Genomic DNA, 23,316 nt, shown 5'->3' on the forward strand with positions numbered 1-23,316 from the left:
ATTTCGTTTTTAACCTTGCACAAGAGAGTGAATTTTGATATCATGGATCAGCGCGACGCCATATGACTTTTTGTACACTCTTAAAATGTTGGGCAACATACTGCCCACACAACAATCGGTAAACAAATTTATCCAGCCCTGGGTAGTTTTCAACCAATACCGCGTAGTTTTTACCCAAAGCACAAATTATTGGTTTAAAACAACCCGGAATTGGATAAAGTTTTAACCGATTGTTGTGTGGGCAGTATTTTGCCCATTTGTTAAGAGTGTGGTGCCAATATTACTCACTTGTAATCTTTTTAAAAAGTGATAGAAAACTAAGTTGATGAAATGATTACTGTTATTCCAATCGATCTGAATAAATAGTCGGGCTAGATTCGCTTGATTAAAGCTTTTAAAATTTGCACATTAGAAAAATTTAACAAACGAAAAATATCTAGTAAAAAGTAGAAGTAAAAAATAACATTCGCAACTTTTCAGACTGAACATATAAATATCAAGATGCAAAAGAATCCATGTAGTCCGGTATTTAATAAAATGCAATGCTTTTGTCTCCATAGGCCTTCTTTCATCCGTGATATCTCAACGTGAAGCATATCACTACACATACTTAAATCATTTTTCCAACTGTGTATTATGTAATGGCCCAGTCCTACTGCACTTACGGATGCAAAGCGGATGTAAAACTTAAAATCATCTTGCCACCCGTTGGAAAACGCTCTGCATCCGTTGTGTACTCATATACGTGTTAAATACGCTCTATCCATCGAGCATCCGTTTCTGGAGAGGATAGGTAATCGCCCGGCAGATCTGCGAGACCATCGACTGATCTCTGACCGGCCAGAGGCCGGCGACAGCCGTTGATCCAACGAGTTCAGTTTTTGACCAAAATTGTTCGATGGCGACCGCTCGATTGCGTCGGCGCCAGGACGGCGTCCGCCCGGGCACCGAGCGTATTCAGGGCTGCGAGTGAAAAGTGAGTAGGCGCCGCCAGAATTTTAACTCCGCACTAAATCTTGAGCGGCGACCGAGCGATGCCCAAAGAACCAAAAGCGTCCGAGCAGTGATCGGCTGACGACCCACCGAATCCCGGGCGGTCCCCCACCGGCCACCGGCAAATTTTTAAGTAATCGCCCGTCCGATCTTGTATTCGCGGCGAGATCATCGACGGATCTCTGACCTCTCGATAGCTGTTGATTCAACGATTTCAATTTTCGACCTAAATCGTTCGATGACGACCGCTCGATTACGTCGGCACTCGGACTGCGACCAACCGTGCACCGAGCGTATTTCGGGCGGCCAGTTAGAATTGAGCAGGCACCGCCAGAATTTTGACTCCGCGCTAAGTCTGGGCGGCCGCATTTCTGTGCCCGGGCGAAATTGGCTAAAAATTCGCCACCCGGCCACCGAGCAGGCTAAATTTTTAAGTTGTGTACAATTCCAAAAAATAGCCTGCTCGGCTAAAAACTCGCCGCCCGATCGCCGAGCAGGCTTAATTTGGAGTTGTGATCTTAGCCTGAGGCTAAGATCACAAGGCGGTCGACTTCTACAAAAATCGTTCGGCGATGCCTAAATTCCAGCGGCGCCCGAGCTGTCTACTAAATCGGTCGGTCGCCGCTCTCCTTTATGACCTTAGCCTAACATGCAAATTTTCAATTGGAGAAATTGTCGCCGGAGTAAAATGCCATTGAAAACACACAAACACACTCTCTCATACCTACATTTATATGGGTATCGAACGACCCCTCATGTGCAAAAGCGGGACCACTATCAATACCACTGGGTTACGACACCTCTACTTATTTTTCTTTTTACTTATACAAGCAAATCATCGATACCGGAGACTTTGAAACGGAGCTCTTCAATGAACCACTGTTATTTTGAAGTCAAAATTTTGTTCCTGGGTTTCTTTTCTTTCTCTCTGATGGCCTTTTATTGAATTACACAACAGGTGTCTGTTTCACTGATTTGAAAGCTATACATTACACTGCCTAACGTTGCTATTCTCAGTTACATGTAGGTCAGCTCAGCAAAATCGGATAAAATTTACAAATCTTACGAATACAGCTTGGGGGTAAATGGTACCATCGACTGCTGCCGTCGCCCCCAGTCGTAAGAGGTCCGTGTTTCGGAAAGGAAGATAAAAATAAGATTGGAGAGGTCCTGACAAAATCAATACGGTAAATAGCATGTGCATAATACCAGAGAGGTTAGATTATTATACAAGCCTTCTTGATACTTGCGGGTACAAAATGTACAAAATAGAGGCGTCTTTCATTTCTATGGTCTAACTAGAGCAAGGCAATTGAATTATTGAAATATCAAAAAGTTCTTAATTGCAATGGAACAATATCTTAATAAACAATAAACTATTTATAAAAATACAGCCATGGTTTGGAAAAAGAATTGGTCATCCACCTAAATGAAAAAACAAATTTTGAATACTTTCCCTTTCACATGACACAAAAATTAGTTTACGATTTACCCGTTTGTCATTTTGATGTCATGTTATGTTACATCTATCGCGCCTTAGTAACTACACGCTTTTTGTCATGTCAGTATTTACAAAATAATGTAGCTATTTTTACATTTGAAATATTTAGTGATTCTATTAATTTGAATACTTTTTGTCGGTCTGGAGTCGGCTTCGCCGGTGTGACTATCATTACAATGTATTTTCTATGGAATAAAGAAATGAGTCGTATAATCAGCTTTCTCATTTGCATATTCGACTGACGTTTGCATATAAATGTCTTTGAATTTAATAACTTATTTCAGTACTAGTATTATTCTTTATTCATTTTTGTGAATTATGTTTTCAGGCCCAAATTGGTTATATGATATTGGGAAAGTAGTTTATTCTTCAAGTGGATTCATAAGCTTCGTCTCACCCTAAGTAAAATGCCTGAACCCACGGTCTAAGATTTGTATTCACTAACATTGGGCGCACAGAAAGGGGGTGGGCGTGGACCCCCAAGAGGTCCCGGACAATGAATGAATGGAGGAAGGTGTAGGGAGGAAAATTGTGAAATTGTGAAATAGTACCATTTTCGGAGGATTATTCCGAAATCATTCATAAAATTAGTCTTTTTTTATCTGATAAGGCCATTTTTTAACTCGCTCGAAATTCGCTCTCTCAAAGCTTTTCAGAAACTTGTCCCGTATGCCATGACCACTTCCACTTTATTGGCCCATTGTGCCAGTTATCTGGTGTAGGCCTATACTGTATTTCTGATGTCATGTGAGATTGTATCCAAGATCTTTCTGAAAGGTCAAATTATGTTTGTTGGTCGATTAATGATCAATGATGATGTTGTTTTTTTACGTTATGGGTTTATATGAATTCATTTCAATTATCATGATTATGCATGTGCAGTATTACTGCAATGGTGATCATGGTAATGTGAACGTGTGAATTAGTGCTCTGAAAAAAAAAACCCGAATCGATCAACTTGTTCATTGCCGGATTATATAAATCAATATCCGAATAGAACCCCGGGCTATAAAACAAGACTACAAGTGGGGGAACGTGTACAAGAGGATGTAAGCAAGCAATGAGATGGATATAGACGAGGAAAGGATGATAAAACTCTTATGTCATTGATTCATCCTCTTGATAGGGATGTTGACAACGATTCATCCCATAATCACGGTTATTTAACTTATATGGTCGTGTTACCTAAAATACGTCCTGGTTTTTATTGTGGAGGGCTTGGGGAATGTTTTCAATTACCTAAACTACGACTTCCACGCCGGATGGGTTTCGAGAGAATAGCGAGGACCTGGGGCATCCCCGGTAGGCCTCAAATCGTATAGAACCTGGGGAGACATTGATGATTAATTACCGGTATCCTTCATTGGTTCATGAACGTGAATGTGATGTAAGGGATGTCGATGTTTATGGCATGGATACCTTTTTTCTCTCCAGAATTAATGAAGGAAGACAAAGTTCTTCCCAGAAGACTTGGAGGGTTTTCAATCTTCCACCTCGAGGGCCCTCCAGGATAAGAAGTGTGTCCCATTCATCTAAGTCCCATTTAACTATTGTCTGACGTCATTCATACTCTCTTGCAATATTTTTGCCCAACGGGTGGGGCGGCAATATCTTGGCAGGGGATGTGACAATTTGCCTTCATATGAGATGCGCAATCATCATGATTGTTGCTAATAAACACAGAAAACAAACATGCATATACCTTATTGCCTGTGTCCACTTACTGTATTGCAATATAGAAATATTAACAGATACAAAACTTGACAGGGGAACATGTAACCCAATAATATTGCTTCGTCAGTGGTTTATGTATTTGCTTTTCTTGTAGACGATCATCATCATGATGCACGTGTTGATGAGTTAGAGTACCAATTTTGTACGGCGCCATTAAAATGGTTAAAACCAGTGAAAGGTGCAGGATCCTACAAGGGAAAAGGTTAGCCTTTTTAATGTCTAGTAGAAATATGGAATTCGAGTGAAGTTCTTGAAGTATTCCTTGACGTCACTTTTAAAAAGAGATAATGGAAGTGAGGTCATTGGAAAACGAGTGATAGAGACCCAACGAGATGTCTGTCAAGGGATGTTTCTATAAAAAAAAAAGGTTAGACCAAGACCTTGGCCTCAAATAGTGACAAATTACGCCTGCAGTTGCATCTACATTTAAACGATTGCATATCTTTGTGCATCAAGGAACGGGAATGACAGAGATGCAAAATAAGAGGTCAAAACAAATGAGTCTCGATTCGCGACGAAAGTAATTAATGATGTAAACAATAGACCTTTCCTTATTTTTCTTCTCTTTGACTACTACCGAAATGGAATAAGATGGGGTATAATGCTTATCCGAAAGGATGTGTAACCTTGTAGTGGTCAACAGAAAATGGCAATCTGTATGATCCTCCATAAAATTGCCTTTGTTTGGTAATTTTCTTTCTTTATTTTACCAATCCGTTTATCTTAATTGTGCGTATTTGAGATGACCGATCTTTTCAGAAATACACTTTGCATATACCAAAGAAAGAAAGCAAAATAAAGATGGCTTAGCGCTGACAGGTATTTCCATTTCAAATGATTATGAAAAAAAGTATTATAATACTTCCTAGAGGCGCTTTGTTCATTTTCTTCCATCAGAGAGTGAACGACTACAAATGCAACTAAATACCTGAACGTTCTTTTCTTGCTGATGGAAAGAAATAGCTCTTTAATTCTCTCATATAAAGTGAATTTCCCCTCCCTGATGACAAAGAAAAGGAAGGTAATAGAAACCAAGCAAAGATGAGGCTCACGTAATCCCTGGAACCATTTCTGCAACCCAATCTTGATGGATGATATATTTTTCGGTTACTGAGGTATAAAAAGATGAAACTGGTTTAATTGAAAAGCTTAGTTATTCTTATTACAAATACGTGTCATTTGCTGTGATTATGTTATCACGGAATGTGCAGTTACCCTGAATATAGGGGAAAGTGAGAAGTGGAATGTTGCAAAATGTAATGTTTTCTAACCAGAGTATCTCTTTTTTTTACCATGCAGGCGGGTGACGGTAAATGTTTGGGAAAAGTGTAAGTGGAGGGTGGTGCTATTTTAATGAATAAAATTTGTTTGAATGCTATTCGGGTGGTCATTGACAAATAATTGATGAAGGCTAGAAAGTTGAATTGTGCGTATTGTGCCCTTTCATTAAAGATTTTCCTTCATTAGTGTGTATTTCGGGTAAACAAATTTTGCAACATTCATGTTTAGTGTTGTTGCATATTTATCATGTCTGCGCATTCCATGATATAACATAAGCATTACAAATGACACATGATTGTAAAGAGAAATATTCATTCTTTTCAATAATACCACTGTTACGTAATGATGATGGCACACTAAGACATTTATCACCGCTCAATCTTGAGTTGCATAACTTTTTTGATGGGTTAATGTATTGATCAGTTGCATTATTATAGGGATTACTAACATGAGTAAAAGGAGAAGAAGATATGAAGAGTTTAGTTGCAAAAGGGGTTAGGTCCACTGTGGACCATTCCGAGAAAAAAAACACATGTTTTTATTCTCACTTATTGCAATATTCTTATAAGAAACTAAATTTTCATGATGTACTACCCTATCATGTGAACATAACATTGGGTACAAAGCAATTTACGTGTCTTTATTTTTTTCTATATATTAGAAAATATCATTTTGGACCTAACCCCTTTTGCCAGCAAACTGAAATAGATCCAATCTATTTTGATTAAAAAAATGATTTTTCTTTGCCAATTTTATTCACATTTTCATTTGAAATTCAAATTTTCTTTGGTATCATCAAAGCGACTAAAACTTTAGAGGTTTAGAGACAGAGAACAATACAATTTATGAAAAATGGACCTAATCCCTTTTGACAAATGAGCACTTCAGAAGAGTTTGGTTGCAAAAGGGTTAGGTCCACTCCAAGAAAATCTTTTTTTTTCCTATATCGCAATATTCTATATTCTATAAAACCCTACCATAAGAACATAAAATTGGGTATAAAAGAAATCTACCGGTCTTCATGTTCTGAAAATATTCTTTTCCCCAAAAAATCTGTGTGGACCTAACCCCTTTTGCAACAAATTTTTTTTTGCCATTTTAGTTCACTTTTTAATGGAAATTTCAGCTTTTCTTTGGTATCATCTCAGAGCTACTAAAAATGTATACATTGAGACATAAAAATCAAATTTGACGAAAAGTTGACCGAACCCCTTTTGCAAGTGAGCTCTTCATATAAAGATATAAGGCACGAGCAATCTTTTAAAAAAATAACATGATGGTCAAGCTTCCCCCACTCGAACTTCACTTATCATTATATAGCTCAATATGAGACTTGTCATCCGCACCCCACCCCCTCTAACACGTATGGTCACACCCACACCCCAACACAGAGAAACACTCCCCGCCCCCATCACTACTCCCATAATGATTGTGCATTGGGCCTATATTCATTTTGCAACAAAATATGATTATTATAGAATGCTTTCAGGCATTAGCATCATACGGTTTTTATCATCAACCTCTGTTACAATGAACATGTTGTTATTTGAATAGCTAAAGGTCTAATAACAAGATATGAACATAGTAACTTTACATTTGTTTAAAAAAATAAATGTACACCTAATTAGCCCCCCCCCCCCTTCTAGGCGTTTGTCTCTAAGATGACAAACTACAAATGTGCATGAAAAAAAAAAAACCGGATCTAAGGCCTTCGGGAATTTACTCTTTATTTGCCAGCTGGGTATTGGCGCCTCACCACTTTGCAAACATAAGATGAAAACAATGATCCGACTCCTGTAACGCGGCTGATGTGTTATTTGTGTATACAAGAGATCAGGTCAAAATGAGTTGAAAAACAAAAAAGTAAAAAGAATCATATCGTAAGTTATCATCGCATCCGTCATATAAGAGATCAGGTCAAAATGAATAGAAAAACACAAAAAAGTACTCATATTGAACCTTTGGCTCATGTTGCAAGTACTGACAACTTTGTAAAGTCAGTTTCTGATGCCTGTAAAGTATATATTGAGGATAAATGGAAAAAGTGTATTTTTGATGATGTAAGGAGAAAAACAAATACAAAAAACAGTGATCGGGGAACTTACAACATCGGAACTTTAAGAAATCAGTTTCCACTTCAAGCTATACTATTCAGTGCCAAAATAGATCAAATAGACGTACACTTGCATTGTTTAGATGTGGTTGTGCTCAAATTTCAATTGAAACTGGTCGTTATAAAAGTATACCTTATGAAGAACGTTTCTGTATCATTTTGTTATTTGGATAATGTTGAAGATGAGTTCCATTGTTTTATGATTTGTCCTGCCAATGAAATTTACAGATTGCCACTACTCAATACTACCTCACACATTTTCCCTGAGTTCAATGATTTAACCACTTACCAACAATTCATTTTTATCATGTCTTCTGATACACTGTTCGTAAAGAAATAATAATTCATTCAAGAAATAATATTTGACTTCTACCTTTTTTTGTGTGTGTGTTATTGATTCCTGAAATGTTAAGTTTACTTTGTGAATACCATACGATTTCCTTTTTCCTTTAATTGTATGACTTTTATACATTTTGATGTCGTCCCTCATAGGCCTTCTCAGGCCGGCCGTCGGTTTTGACGGGTGTGATTTTTTTTAATAAAGAACAATAAACTAAACTAAACTAAACTATAATTATAAAGTTTTTATTCATCTTATAATTTTCATTCATTACGCTTTAATAATCTAATCTTTTGAGGTTCTTACATAATCGAAATAAGGAGATGATATGAAATATATTGTTAATCTGTACTTAAAGATTTAATTGATTATAAACGCACTCCATACAGTATACACTTTTACTGTCAAAAATAGATAAATATATATTTTAATTCTTTTTTACTATTCGTCCGAATATTTTCCAGGTATAGTTTAAAAAACATATCATATAAAAAGATTTATGGGAAGTAAAACACAAGAATACAAGTTCAATTTATGTTTTATTATAATCAATTTAGAGGAGTAACATTTGACATGGTACGTTTATGCAGGTCCATGGTGTATAGTCATATAGCAAAATCCCGAAATCAAACACATGTGTAAACATTTCTTACATCATTCGATACATTCAATGGCTAACAAGTATTTGAATCACAATCACTTGAACTATTCGTAAAGATTCGGTAAAAAGAAAAAGAATCATATAATCAACTTCATAACATGCTCTAATCAAACTAGGTTGACGTGTGATCATGGGTTTTCATGTTTTACAGAAAATGTTTGTGGAGCATTGTGGTCCAGTGGATTAGTCTTCTAACTTTGAAACAGAGGGCCGTTGGTTCAAATCTCAGCCATGACATAATTTCCTTCAGCAAGAATTTCATCTTTATTGTGCTTCACTCAACCCAGGTGAGAAGAATGTGTACCTGGTAGGAATTTATTCTTTGAAATACCACCGGGGCTATAAAGCCAGGGTAATAATATCTAAGTCCTTTGGAAGCGCATAGGGACGTTATGACATAATGTGATATGCACTAAACAACAATTGAGTTATTGCATGAATAATGTATTATGTATAATATATGATTATAGAAACTAATAAACATTCCCTTGAGACAATGTTGTTACGCGTGTACTGGTGCTTAAGTCGTAATATTTACCAATAAGATCCCTCGATGACATTTCACAAGTCAAATTTCATTTCATGAATACTTGAAATTGCGTACATTGATTTCATTTTACTACGCATTTTATGTCAATGCAATCAAATTTAGGGGAAAATGGAAGAGTTTTATGACGATGTTGAACTTTGGATCTAAGAATTAACGAGGCCTTGGTGAGAATTTGATTTACGAGGACTTTGAAACATGTCTGTATTTATAACTCAGGTGTTTTGGCAATTATTTAAAACTGAAAGAGTATACAAATACTTTTTTCGTTCGAAATAGTATTTCTAGGCATATTGTGTTTGTTTTCGATTTTAAGTAACTATCATTTTCAATTAGAACAAATTTATTGGGTGTTGTTTTGGAATGAAGGCGTTAAATTATAATTTAAGAAAATACTTTGAATATAAAACATGAAGTTCGCAGACATTTCCGTGTTTACTGTTTCTGTTTTTGGAAAAGTATGAAAAAATGTATTGAACATTTTCTTGCTTATTATATTTCTACATTCTATTCTATTAGGTTTCACTGTTTAAATACGATTTGTAAGAGGAAAATATATTCTTACCTTGGCTGGATGTTCCGAGGCACAAACAGCTATACCGCGAACGAATATTGAAGACGTACCAACGATCACACAATCATGAAAGTTTTGACTCGCTTTAGTAACATCCACTCACTAAGAGAACTTTGGACGCATTGAATATTTGTAACAATACATGCCGAGACCGCCTCCCTCGGCGTTTGTAAGTAGCCTAATAAAAAGTCAACGTCACGACACTTCAGTAGACAAGATCGAAGGAGTGTGCGCCGCAGTGTGTGCGTGAGAAGTATGCGCGTGGGGAGGGTACGTGAGTGTGTGTGTGTGATACTGCTATTGATAGAGGACGCCAAATCACACGAGACCGGGGAAGCTCGTACGCGTGAATGGGAATCGGTAAACCAGCACTAGTTGAATTGGTAGGAGACGAGTTATTTGGAAGAGTATGCGTCTTTTTTTAGAAAGCAGCCATGTACCGCAGGGTTTTCGCTCTTCTAAACCGCGGATTTTTTTTTCAACCAGATTATATTCAATAAAGTAATGTCCTGTTTAATCTTACATTAATCAAAATACCATTATAAAAGTTTAATGCAGTTTTTCAATCTACATTCGTACCATTTTTACCTAAGATTCGTAAACACAATTTAAAGATACTGTGGGGATTTCTTTTTAAGAAACACTCATGATTTCCTTCCTAGATGAATACAGAACATGCTTAAAGCTAACTTTCATGAAATATGCACTAGCTTTTACAGGTCTTCTTTACCCGACTACCACAAATCAATTTGCACTGGGGATAGTAAATGGTGTTAATTTTTTACCTGATTGCTAAGAAAGCATGAATGCTTGTAGGTAACCAGAGGACCGACGGCTTGAGGTCCTCTCTGAGGGGCCCGGTAATGAGGATAAATGTCTTACCACTAGAGCACCAAGTTGGAATCGAACTGGGGTCACCGGAATCCGAACCCACGCTCTACCCACTGAGCTATCGCGCCTTCTATCGTGACAAGAAAAATAAAACAAACTGAAATCTCAGCTTCAATCACGGCTCTAATCTATGAAACACTCAAACGAAGTTCGTATGGTTGTTTGATGTAATCAGAATTGCTTTGAGGTATACGAGACAATGGGTAGTACAATATATCATTCTTTTTCTATTACAATGCCAATTACAGTAAATCAATAAGAGAATAATCTAAAGACCTATACATCACATAAAAAAGTGACTAAAACAAATATATTCAATCAAAATCATACTGTAGTCCGTAGAGGGTCCTTCGATACAGTTTTAATTTATGACATTTGATGGCAAGTTTTGAATTCCTTAAGGACTTTCTTCTAAACGTGTGACAATATAAATCAATTTTTTTGCACAGGCACTCTGGTTTAATCTGAGCATTTGTGTACTTAAACGTTGGTGTTTATTTAAGGACTGTCACAACAGGAGCGATATTATTTATCTGGATTGCTGTGATCAATCTACTGATTTCATCCGCAAGATCCATCCGTTAACTGACAGGATGCATTTCACTCAGATTCCCGGGGAGCATTTCATGTAACAAATAGTCGGATATGCTCAGCGACAAACGTTATAAGCTACCAAAATCATTGCATCTGATTGGCCGAGACTAAATTCAACAGTGAGATGCTTCATGAAGATCCTCCTGGTGGAATAAACTCGCTTTCGAAGGTATCCTTACCGTTCTTATATTGGACGGCAATTTATTTTTTTTTGTATATCGTATAGATATTACTTTCCAAAGACTCAATGCTCATGCTATTATTATGCACAGGTCTTTTCCCAGATTTAATCATTGGCTGTATAATTGTTTCATTATCTCATCTAATCTATATCCATGTTTATTTCTACTACGCGTTGGAATCCCCTTAGCAAAGATAATCGTTCGAATTAAATGCGAGGTATTCACTACTTATCATGAAATATAAAAAATGAATACAAAGATGAAGAGTGTTTGTTCATTCTTTGCTCTGACGATGTATAAACAAATTGAATCCTTAACAACTTAATGTTACTTCCTTCTGTATTCTGCGATTTGCAGGTGGTTGTATCCTCGAAATCTGATGTTTTACAGTTGTATTCTAAACCCTGAAAGCATTTAATGTATTATCATAATTTTATCAGGACCTCCCTTCCTATTATGGTAGGAAATGTCGAAAAATAAACCAACACATGAAATATGCCAGGGGTTTCGAATTAGTCAGGGAGGTCTTTCTGAGAGGCGCCGTTGATGTCGTCGCTTAGAAATGGTTCTTTGAACAAATGTTTGTGCCAACGGATCATTTACTTCTACGTGGAAGAGAGAAGGGTTCTCCACTCACTGTCCTGTCTTTGCGACACGGAGATGTTTTTACGTGGATGCTTTGGGCATCCGATAAAAACACAGGTCTTAAAAGCTTAGTGCTCCAAGGAAAGATATCACTTCAAAGAGACCAAATATTCCAAGCCAATCTCACGTTCATCATTCCTTTCATGTTCTCAGAGGTTGTAAGCGATACGACATCCCAACGGGTCCATTTGGGCGGATTGTAGGACCTCCATTGTATTTCAACAAACTTCATATATTATTAGAACTCATATCGCTGTCAATCTCGTTTTAAAATGAGAACAGCTGATTTGCGTCACGGTACCCATGTGAACATGGATAAGAGTAGTGACTTTAAAGACTGCCAATATTTATCCTTTAATCGTTATTACTCAGAAATAATATGCTTTGATTTGCATTTTTCTTCGACAAACACTGATTTTCCGTTACCAAAAATAGAGCGGCATGCAGTAATGCATAACATTTTTACAAATTTACTCACACAAAAAACAAAACAATATACGTAAAGTAATACACATTCCGACCTTCAATAGAAACGAGCTCGAAGACCTTTTTTTTCCTTGCATGTCAATTTTCTGGGCGGACGAATTTGCCCCCCCCCGTGAAAAATCATAGGTTGATATCAAAATCAACCTTACGTCCTACTATCAGCGCACTTAAGAATGTCGAAATTGTTTAGCAAAATTGTGTAAGAGACAGGCTCCATTTTTTCAGATTTCGTGGCAGCTTTAAATTAGATAAATGCAATACATAGCTTGCTTTACAACCACCATACTGGATTGATCCTAGTCACATTAAGTTGATTCGAATTCACTTGTACATAATTGTACATTCAAAGAAAGATGGTATACGTTAATCTACTTATTTACTAAAATTTACTCAATTTACTCAATAATCAATAGGCAGTGTTGTTCTTTATGCTGAGGGGGTGGGGGCTTTTTTTAAGCACGAAAGCGAACTTCTCGTCTGGCATCATTTAAACTTAGATGTGATAAAACAAATATTAGACTCCACTTTGCCACTTATCTATACTTGAAAAAATACAGTCAGGTATATCCTGCTCAGGGGAAGATCCAGGATTTTCCAAAGGGGGGAGGCAAATTTTCCCCAAGAAAAATTTAACGATAAAAAAATTTCGTCCACTAAAAAAAATTCATGGAAAAAAAGGTCTTTATTCTAAAGGGGTGGGGGGATGGGACACATTTTATCGGTATATCCTAACAAATATGGGACCTACCAACCCAAAACCACCAATACATCGCCAGGTAAGGTTCTCTGTAAATAGCCAAAATAGTAAGATTGTCTTAAAAAACCAGAAATTATAAAAAAATAGCTTACCTGAAAGAACAAATTTTTTCTTCATACCCAGAAAATCTGAAGTCATGAAGTTTAATAAAAGGAAAGATACAAGATTTTCTTAGACATTACTTTTTCGGACTGCTTGGAAGTTTCACTGAGATTACACAGTATGCACATCTCATGCTTGAGTGTTCAAATCTTGTTTTCTCCTTAATAAGCTCTCGCTGAATTTCCTCTGCATTCAAGCAAGTACTACAGTGCGTATCAATACAAACGGGACAGTGTTGAAAGGTTTATCGTTTTTTTTTCAAATTATGATGTCTATATTTTGGTGTTAATAGATGTTCTGAAGTCTTATCTTTAAAATGCCGTTTCAAAAACATATAATATTTGTTCATGCTTGAGCGAACATAGAACCTTTTTTAGGTGGTTTGGGCCAAATTGCAGAAAATTAGAAATAATAATCAGACTTGGTAATGAGCAGGCTCCTCGTAATGTTTTCATTATTTTTGCTATTATTTCGAATACTTTCAAAATAAGCTTTTTTGCAGACAATGAAAGGATTTGAATAAATTACAAGCCCTCCCATTAATATATGTAGTGCAAAAGCCGTTACTTGGGTTGACAAAAAATAAGTATGAAGGAATATACTCACTGCTGTTAGATATGTCTATCATAAGATGGCCCCTGAACCTTGAGACTCGCCTGATCTACCAAGCCAATATCTACCAAGTGTGAACATAACTTATATACAGAAATAATGGGAGCAAGTTGAACAAAAACGGAACATTTTTGTAATAAACCATCAGGCTAACAGACCAACTGGAAAAGTAATTACAAGGTCTCTGCAAAATCTCTTTCAGGTGAAAGAAAAATAAATAGATTTGTATGCGTTTTGGCAGCATTAAAAAATAATGAAAAGGTACATTAGGAGGAATCTGCAGATTAGCAATACTGACGATCGTATTTCTCATTTTCTGCAATTTGGGGGAAAGTCTTTTCATGAACCCCCACGGAAACGTTCGGTTTTCGCTGAAGCACGAATGAAACCTACATTTCTAAATGGCATTTGAAAGATAAGAATTCAGAAGTCAGAACATCCATGAACATCAAAATATAGAGATCATAATTTGATTTTGACAAACTCTTCAAAACTGTCTCGTTTTTATTGATACGCACTGTAGTAATGGTTATTGTTGGTCAATTTTAACATACATGTATTATACAGTGCCTTTTAAAAAAAAGGTTTACACTTAGAAAAAAATCCTGTAAAATTATACATTTGTAATATCTTGATAATTTTTCCACATTTTAACATTGGTACAGATCCATTTAAGCAAATGACGATATAACTGTCGAAAAATATTTCTGCTTGAGTGAGCACCACTTACTTTTGAAAGTTAGTGAAAAATGATTTGCTAGTAAAATTTATTTGAAGATATCGTTTATCGTTTTAACTTGTTTCCCTTGCCCAAAACACTTCGAAGAGTGCATTGTGCCCCACCCCAATACCCCACACTCCGAGGCCATGATCGTGACGATATTTGCTTTACATTGAGCTGTGATTTACATGAAATGGCTTAGGCCACTTTCATTTTGTTAATCATTGTCATGCTTGGAAAAAGTGTGGAGAAACAAGTATTAAATGAAAAATGAAATGTAAACCAACTTTAAATGATAAAAACTTAGTGAAAAAATGCTGAAGATGTCTGATATAAACTTTTGTTCAGATTTAGTTATGTCCTCAGATCCAGCTGGCACAAAAAGGGTAAAGGTTGTGCTTACTAAGTGTTGAAATTTCAATTTGGGTGACAACATTGTTACAAAATGCTTGAATGTATCCATTTATTACAATTGACAAAAAGGGCAATGGGAAATGTAGAAATGTATGAGAAATGTTTCGCAGGGTAAGTTTGATTTCGCCCTTTTCCCTTGACACAGCATGAAAACAAGCATTTCTGCGCAAACAGATTTCTGCGAGCTTTACAAAAATGGACAGTGCTCACTCAAGTGTAACATTCTGTCAAAACTTTGAATTTCATTGGATAGATGAGACCCAAACCCAATATTATATGTGAAAAAATTACCCATATGTTGTATATTTTTTTATTCCCAGGACTTTATCAAAGTGTAAACTTTTTTTGATACGCACTGTATATCAGTTTAAAGCTTAGGGAATGAATTTTGCACGCTCAATAAATATATCAATATTAATTTTGGTCGACTTATTGCTATTTTGTTTTTGGGTGGCAGGTGACATATACATATAATATGATAAAAAGGCACCATATTTCACAAAACATTTGTGTTCATATAATATTTTAATGAACTACTGTATTATTTTACAGATCCTATTTAGAAAAAAAAATCCCGCAAATATTTGAAAGTTATCTAAACCCTATACATGAAACATTTAGCTAGTTCGTGATGAATATTCATGTGCAATGCATTAAAAAAGGACGTTAAGCAAATAATGTATGCAAATGCATTCAACATGAACATATTAATTTATTACTAGTTTTTAGATCAATTTCATAAGTTTAGAAGATAAATTTGATTGCCGCTAATTATAATCACTTGAATTTTATTTACTCTATCATGAACTTAAAATAGGAGGCGAATCGATAAACATTTTTGTTAGTAAGACTATTGAAATACTCCCATGACTGCATTGCTTTAAAAGTAAAATAAACATTAGAAAACTAATACGAACGAGCAGATTTGTGTTTTAGTAAGGAAAATCATACCTGAAATGCAGTAATTGTGCTTTAATCCAATGGGCTGAAAATCATGTGTCATTTCTCCGAGGTGAGTATAAATTACTCGCAATTAATAGAAATAATGTAAGCCTATATCGTTGTCCACTGATTAAGACACAAACTGCAACCACGGAATGGTAACTTTATCACTTCTATTTGATTGGAAACTGATTCTCACTCATCTGCTTTATTGTTGTTTTTTATTACTTGTTTTGGTTCGAACTAGTTGGATATCTTCATGAGGTACATCTTTAATCGAAATTGGAATTAAAAGATTGTTTATATATGACACTATCATTTAAGAATAAGACCACGTGAATACACGCTATACACTTACACTGCGGTCATGCACCTTGCTACCGGAGTAGATGAGACTTATCTGGTTGGTTATTGCGTAGGTGTGCGTTGGATAGGGTGCCTCGGTAGGTGTGCACTTGCACCTCCTTCCAACTGAGGACTTTCACATGAACTTCACATTTGAAAACGTGAAACACACTTAACCAAGGACGTACTCGTTTTGCCAAATCATGTGATGTCACTTGTACACGTAGAGGTAAAATTCAAATTTCATCGACCACAATTAAAAAAATAAGATGTCACCGCTTGCGTTCGGTCCTCGCTTTACCAGATCCATATACTGAAACTGAAATTCTCATGTATATGTAGTTAAATAAATTGCGGAAGAAAAGGAATCTACTCGATTTCACCGTATCCCTGTGTAAGAAATCTGTCAATGAAACTGCAAAAAAAACGTTCTTGCAAGGTTCTGATTATGTTGCACTATAAGCATGAATAGAATTTGAATAGGGAATTAATCAAATGAAAGAACAAAAAGTTATTTATTCAAGATAATTATTCATGTCACGTATAATTTCAAGCAACCGAAGAGAATGAATTATGTGATTGCATGGGAAAAGAGCACCCAATGACTCAATAGAATATAATGAAAAGTTTGGGAAGCTAAAAAAAAATATTCTATTTTTTTAATGGGGGGGGGGGGCTTGGGGCACAAACATGGCCAGTGAAAACCGAAAGAGTTTGATTCATCTTTAACCGTTATTAAACCTTAATCACGGTGGTTTGTGGTTGGTCAGTCAACATTACAGTAAACAGTTCCCTAATATACGTTTTCATCAGAGTTGCATTTAAATTAACGAAAGGACGTTCAAATTCGAAATATTTTGTCAACTCTCTGCACACAGGGTTCATTTTCATTTATTCAGCATTCAATTCCGTTCTATTATCATTCCTTTGAATTTTGAAGAAATTCAATTTAGAGAGAAATTCGTTCAAATTAATAACCCAAAGTTGTCATTTAATTTCGCGACGACGAACTGATCGTTTAATTTCGCCTAAAATATACGTCCAAATTGAGTGGGTACAGGGGCGGATTCAGAATTTCCCAAGGGGGGGGGGCACAATTTGACTAGCAAGAAAAAAATATTTTTAACCAGAGAATATAGTAGAGCGGATTAGCCGAACAATTGTGCAAATTTTGACTAAAGCATGAAACTTTCACAAGTATTAGTATATGCCGTAAGATTTATTTTAAAGATGGGAAGTAAATTTTAAAATGCCATTTTGTCGGCGAAAAAAAAACAACAATTGTGTGACAATAGAATTAGATTGAATTACGTATTTGGCTATTTAAATGTTGATCTCATAGGTCATTCAAATTAGTTGCAAATTGAATTATTACATCATTAAATCGGTTGAAATTTTGACGAAAATTGGACGGGAAAGCCCATATTATCATCGCGGCCTTTTTTCCGCCTCCTGAACGCAGGTCGTATTACCGATATTTGATTACTTGTGATCTCGACTGAAGCACCACGCGCACGACCCAATTGAAAGGAGGTGTTTGCTTTTGATGTCTAAAGATTCCGTGACATCTATTTAAAAACCACTTGACAATGAGAACTTGTATACAACTTCTATTCGATTCCGGTGACACAGATTAAAGAAGGTGACCACTAGCTGGATTTGAATCTTTTAATATATGAAAATCCATAACCACATATTTTAATGCCATATCTCTATCTATAGCCTATCTATCCTCTTGAATTTCGATAGAATTTGTGACACTATTTTGAATGCATGTACATATTCATTCAATATGTTTTTCATTGTTTACGATTATTTCTCTTATCTCTCTAAATCCATGCCTTCCATTTTATTACACAAATAGTACATTTGGGGTGTTTATCATGTTTATATTCATAACCCATTATGGATTATTGTCATTTCTTGGGGGAGTAATTTTCTTAACGGAATGGCCCATAAATGTCGTAAATTTTCTTGTATTTACGCCCTTTGATTTAAATTTCATGTTCGCATTTCTGATGGATGGCACCTTCGTGGATCAAACCAAATAAATTTAAAACAAACAGACATGAACGTTATTTCTTGTATTTTAGCATGTATTTGTCTGCACTCTCAAGTCAAAGCCAAGATATCATTCTTATATTTGGTCAAATTAGATACTAGTTCTTTTTAAAGCCAAAGGCAACTATTTGGCACATGATACAAATAAAGGAAGATTTTCTTAATCAGCAATTAATTAGTATTCATGTTTAAACTATCCATTATCCAAAATTGATTTTAAAGATAAATTCCAGTTTAGGTAACGATCTCAAAATGACTTTTTACATAATCTAATATAGTTACCACCCAAGCGTCTGTTTGTATGAATAAAAAATATGTGCCAAAGGATTCTGGAAGAAATTGTGTAATTGCTGAGAAATAAGCAAAATAAGCACGGATTCGGTCACTTCCGTCGGGTCTTTATTCCAGCAATAATTATACACTGTCCCACGTGTGCCTATCTGTGTTGGTGATCTTCAGTATGAACGTTTTCAAGCGTAGATTTCAAGATTTCACAAAGTTCAGTTTATGTAAATGTACAAGATCAAGATCTTCGACGATATAGTGACAATTAAGCCTGGTTTTACAGACTTTCTCATGAAATCAGTGTTTACTGCAACTACTGGTATTTCTCTTTAAACAACTTTGTAGATACGTTATATTCAGAATAATAGGCTTTTACTATGTTCTTTCGAAATTGGAACGCTAATAGCACAATTTCAATATCTTTCAAGTCGGCGATCTTGCTACAAAACACTATGAAATGAATAGAATATTGATAGAAACCAACATTTGATATTTAATTCCGTTACAGGTATTGTGGTATGAATGTTGTTCACAGTGTCGGGAAACCATGTACCATTTCAATAGGGAAATTATCAAATGACTGCAAGGTATAAATGTTGCATATTGGGCAAGGAACTTAAAGGAAGACAGAAAGGGTATTTTGTCTTAAGTCTTAAGTGGATGATGTATGCTGAGTTTGAATTGCGAAAGAAAACAAAATGTTACAGAGTGAAATTCATAGGCCTATACTGAACCACTTCATACCATTCATGTACATCTCTCAATATTGGTTTGTTTCTCCGCGAAGTTGTGTGCATTTTGTAAATTGAGCCAGAACTCTATCAAACGCATTTCTTCGACACGTGTCATCTAGTCCAATTAAATTAGTTTGTGCAGGATTGGCGGCGATGAGATGTTGTTCGGAAATGAGACGAGGGAGGAAGCTATGGAGGTCAATGTAGGTTGAACAACCTTCAAGATATCATAGTCCCAGGTATAGAGATCCTTGCTGGTGCTCCCTAAACATGCTAAATTTTGGTACAGTGTCACACCAACGAAACCGACTCCGGCCCGATGGTATGCCATTGGAAATAACATACATATAAAGGCGACCGCACACCTTATACGATTGGTCTACGACCCGATTTCAGAATAAAATGTATTAGAATTTGATGCTATAACATTGAGACTTGGAATATCTTACTGTGTAATGTTCTAAATCATAGTACGAATACCCATGGTCAAATTTGTGACTATATGCTATCATCTTTCTTAGAATAAAAGCGAATTTGATATCTGACGTCATAGCAGTCGTACGATTGGCTACGATTTGAAACTATTTTGGCCTTTACTCCAAATAAAGGCTTTCAATCTTTCGAAATGTTTATATTAGTATTCTTTTAATTAATTTATACCTCAAATAAAATGATATGTACCTCTTACATTTTCAAAGTGGGATTTGTTCCAAAATCGGATCGCGAACAGTCGCAAGATGTGCGCTGGCCTTAATAGCTTTTGTCGGTCTCAACTCGGTTTGGCCGTTGTGACTGCGGATGAAAAGCTGAGACTATGCTTTAAAATGAGTAAAATGAGTAGACTTCCATTCTATTAAGGTGTTTCGAAGGAAAAACACGCTTTTAAATGAGCTAAAAAGCTTACATTCAAGTTCAAATTTATTCAAACCAATCAAGAACAAAAGACATATGACATACATGTAGTTTAACAAAAATGAGAATACATGATAGGTTTGGGACCCCATAGAAGCAGAGCTTGTGAGAGGGGCCCCTTATAAAGTACATTACAACAATAATGAGATGAAAAAAATATTTACAATGATAATCTAAAGAGTAAATAAGAAAATACATACAAACACAACACGCACACACACACGCACACACACACATATGGTTTATCAAGAATCAATTTAAGATATTTTGTAATCTTTCAAATAAATATTTTCGACATGAATTTTTAAATATGGGCAGTGTTGGATGGATCTAAAGTTTTGTGGTAACTTATTCCATTCTTTTGTACAAACTATCACAAAAGAATTCAAAGCAGTATTTGTTCTTGCAAGTGGCTGGTGGATAAGATTTTTCTGCCGTGTATTGTACAAATGGACATTTGAGTTAACAACAAATGCATCTTTTAAAAATGAACAGTTTTGAGAGGATTGTGATTTGTACATAAATATCAAGCATGTCTTTTAATTAAGCATGTCTTTTTAATTCTACAGATTCATAAAGGCAATATTCTCAATTTCATTGCATTTAAATGTTTTGTCAAGAAACAAAGGGATAGTGAATTATTATGTCAGCCAAAAGAAAATAACATTGACATTTACATCTATTTTAAGAAATGGCGTTTCACCTTTTAAACTTTCGGGTCCATTTTTCGTATTATATTTTCATTATTATTTATACATACTTTGACATTCTATGTTATTTACTTCGTGTATTTAGCATCTCGTTTAACGTCTTTATCTCCCTTCACTATAACAATTTGAGATTATATAACTGTCTTTATAATATTTTACCTGCCGTTGACACGGTTGATCTACTGTTATACAAACATTGTTGATATGTATATATTTATGGCCTCCCATTCTTTGATTTCTGTAACTTTGCTACTTTTTAAGTAATTCTTTGATTTTGTAATTATTCTATCATTCGCCAATCAGGCTACATGTAATTGTTCGTAAATTTTGTGATTTGATATTGATTTCCTAATAAAACAATCATTAAAAATATTCTGCAGATTCAATTCAATAGGGCACTGTCAAGTCGAAACTAAGATCCGATTTTATCGACGTTCCTAGTGGATTAAACATTATTAATCCTTATTTGCGAAATTAGAATACAATGATCACTGAGTATGAAACTACGCACTAATATCCAAGGGTCTAGTTTTTAAATCCATATCGTTTGTGAAAAGTGACCAGTCCAAAATTTCGGAAGTGAAAATAAAGCTAAAGGATTTCAATTGAAATCTGTTGAGATTTAAATGTTAATTCTTTAAGATTAAAAATGAATCCAATGTCCGGTTGGTCACTGATCACAGTCGAACTGGGTTAATTCTTAATTTTTAAGTCCTTAAATTAACCTTAGAGTGTAAGGTTGATCTAGTTTGACTTTTTATTGAAAATTATAGGTGGCTTTAATATGAAGTTGATAACGGGATGACGTCACTCAGATCAAGGTGGATAAATCTCTGTTACGAGATTAGTTTCAGTCACTCGTTCAGATCAACTACAAATTCATATCATCTTTATCTAATAAGACGTTCTGAAAGGAAGCATCACATGATTATTATCAATTGTATCTTAGAATCCAAAGCCTTCTTCTCCTTTTATCCATTCAACTGCTTCATGACTTTCATACAACCATGAATACTTTAGTTCGAGCTACAGAGCTGTTACAGTACACTGTGAATGGCCATTGTTCTGGAGCTCGCTGCTTAACGGCTTTCATATAAAATTCCCTACTGGCAGTTGCAAAAAAGGTGATAAAAAAATCGAGGGACACATACCAAGCATCCTCTGAAGAGTCGTCATTTTTTTTCATATCACCTTTAGGGGCCAACAATCTGTTCGTTCTGCACTTTCCTCGTTTTACATTGATTTTTTTTTTTTTTTGGGGGGGGGCTGTATGTCAAAAGTTATGAAGCATCCGATGATTTATACTTTCCTGTGTAAACTCTCTTTTGTTGGGGGGATTAAATAAATTTCTTTTTGGTTTTACAAAAATTATCAACATATTTATCTCTATTTATTCTTCGGTACTTGCCGCATCCATACCATATACTGAATTTTATTTTAACGATTGATATTTCTTGGGTATGTGCGTTTTAACAAGCCTTTGTATAGCTTTTTGTGCATGCCCAATTTCCATTCATCATTTTGTTCATCTATATTTTTATATAAATATGTGCCAACCATAATCTTATCATCACCATTTATTTCAGTTATGTTCTGTTGATACGTTTTGCTTCGTTTTAAGTTATTCATATTTTCTTTTTGTATGGATAATTTTGTTCTCATTTTGTTCTTGTTAATGAATTTGAAATAAATACTGAATTGAAATAATTGAATATCACGCACTGAATATGTTCGTTTTAATAATAGCTATAACTTAATTTTGAGTATTTTTATAACGACATTTATTTTGCAACTGAGGCAAAAATGGTGTCTACAGTGCATTTACATACAAATCAATCCCGCGGCAGTCGTTGCAGTGAAGTTTTAAGGATAACATCCGTTTTAAAATGACATTTGAGCATGCCATTTTAGTAGTGATACGATGTTTTCGCTTCGTGAAATAACGTGCATCTGTCAAAATAGCACAAAGACGACGATTCAATTCTGAGAATGAAGGGTTTATTTTTAGAGTTATCGTGTTTTTTCGCTTTATTTTGGATTTAAAGTGTTTTCTCGCTAAGAATCTGACGCCGCTGCTATGAAAAGTCTTATACAAATTTACACTGTTCTATATAGTTTGAAACAAATCAATTTTTCATAAACATATTTAATAACATATATTATTTCATATATTCCCTAA

Source organism: Lytechinus variegatus, chromosome 13, assembly GCF_018143015.1.
Source record: "Lytechinus variegatus isolate NC3 chromosome 13, Lvar_3.0, whole genome shotgun sequence".
Taxonomy (NCBI): Eukaryota; Metazoa; Echinodermata; class Echinoidea; order Temnopleuroida; family Toxopneustidae; genus Lytechinus; species Lytechinus variegatus.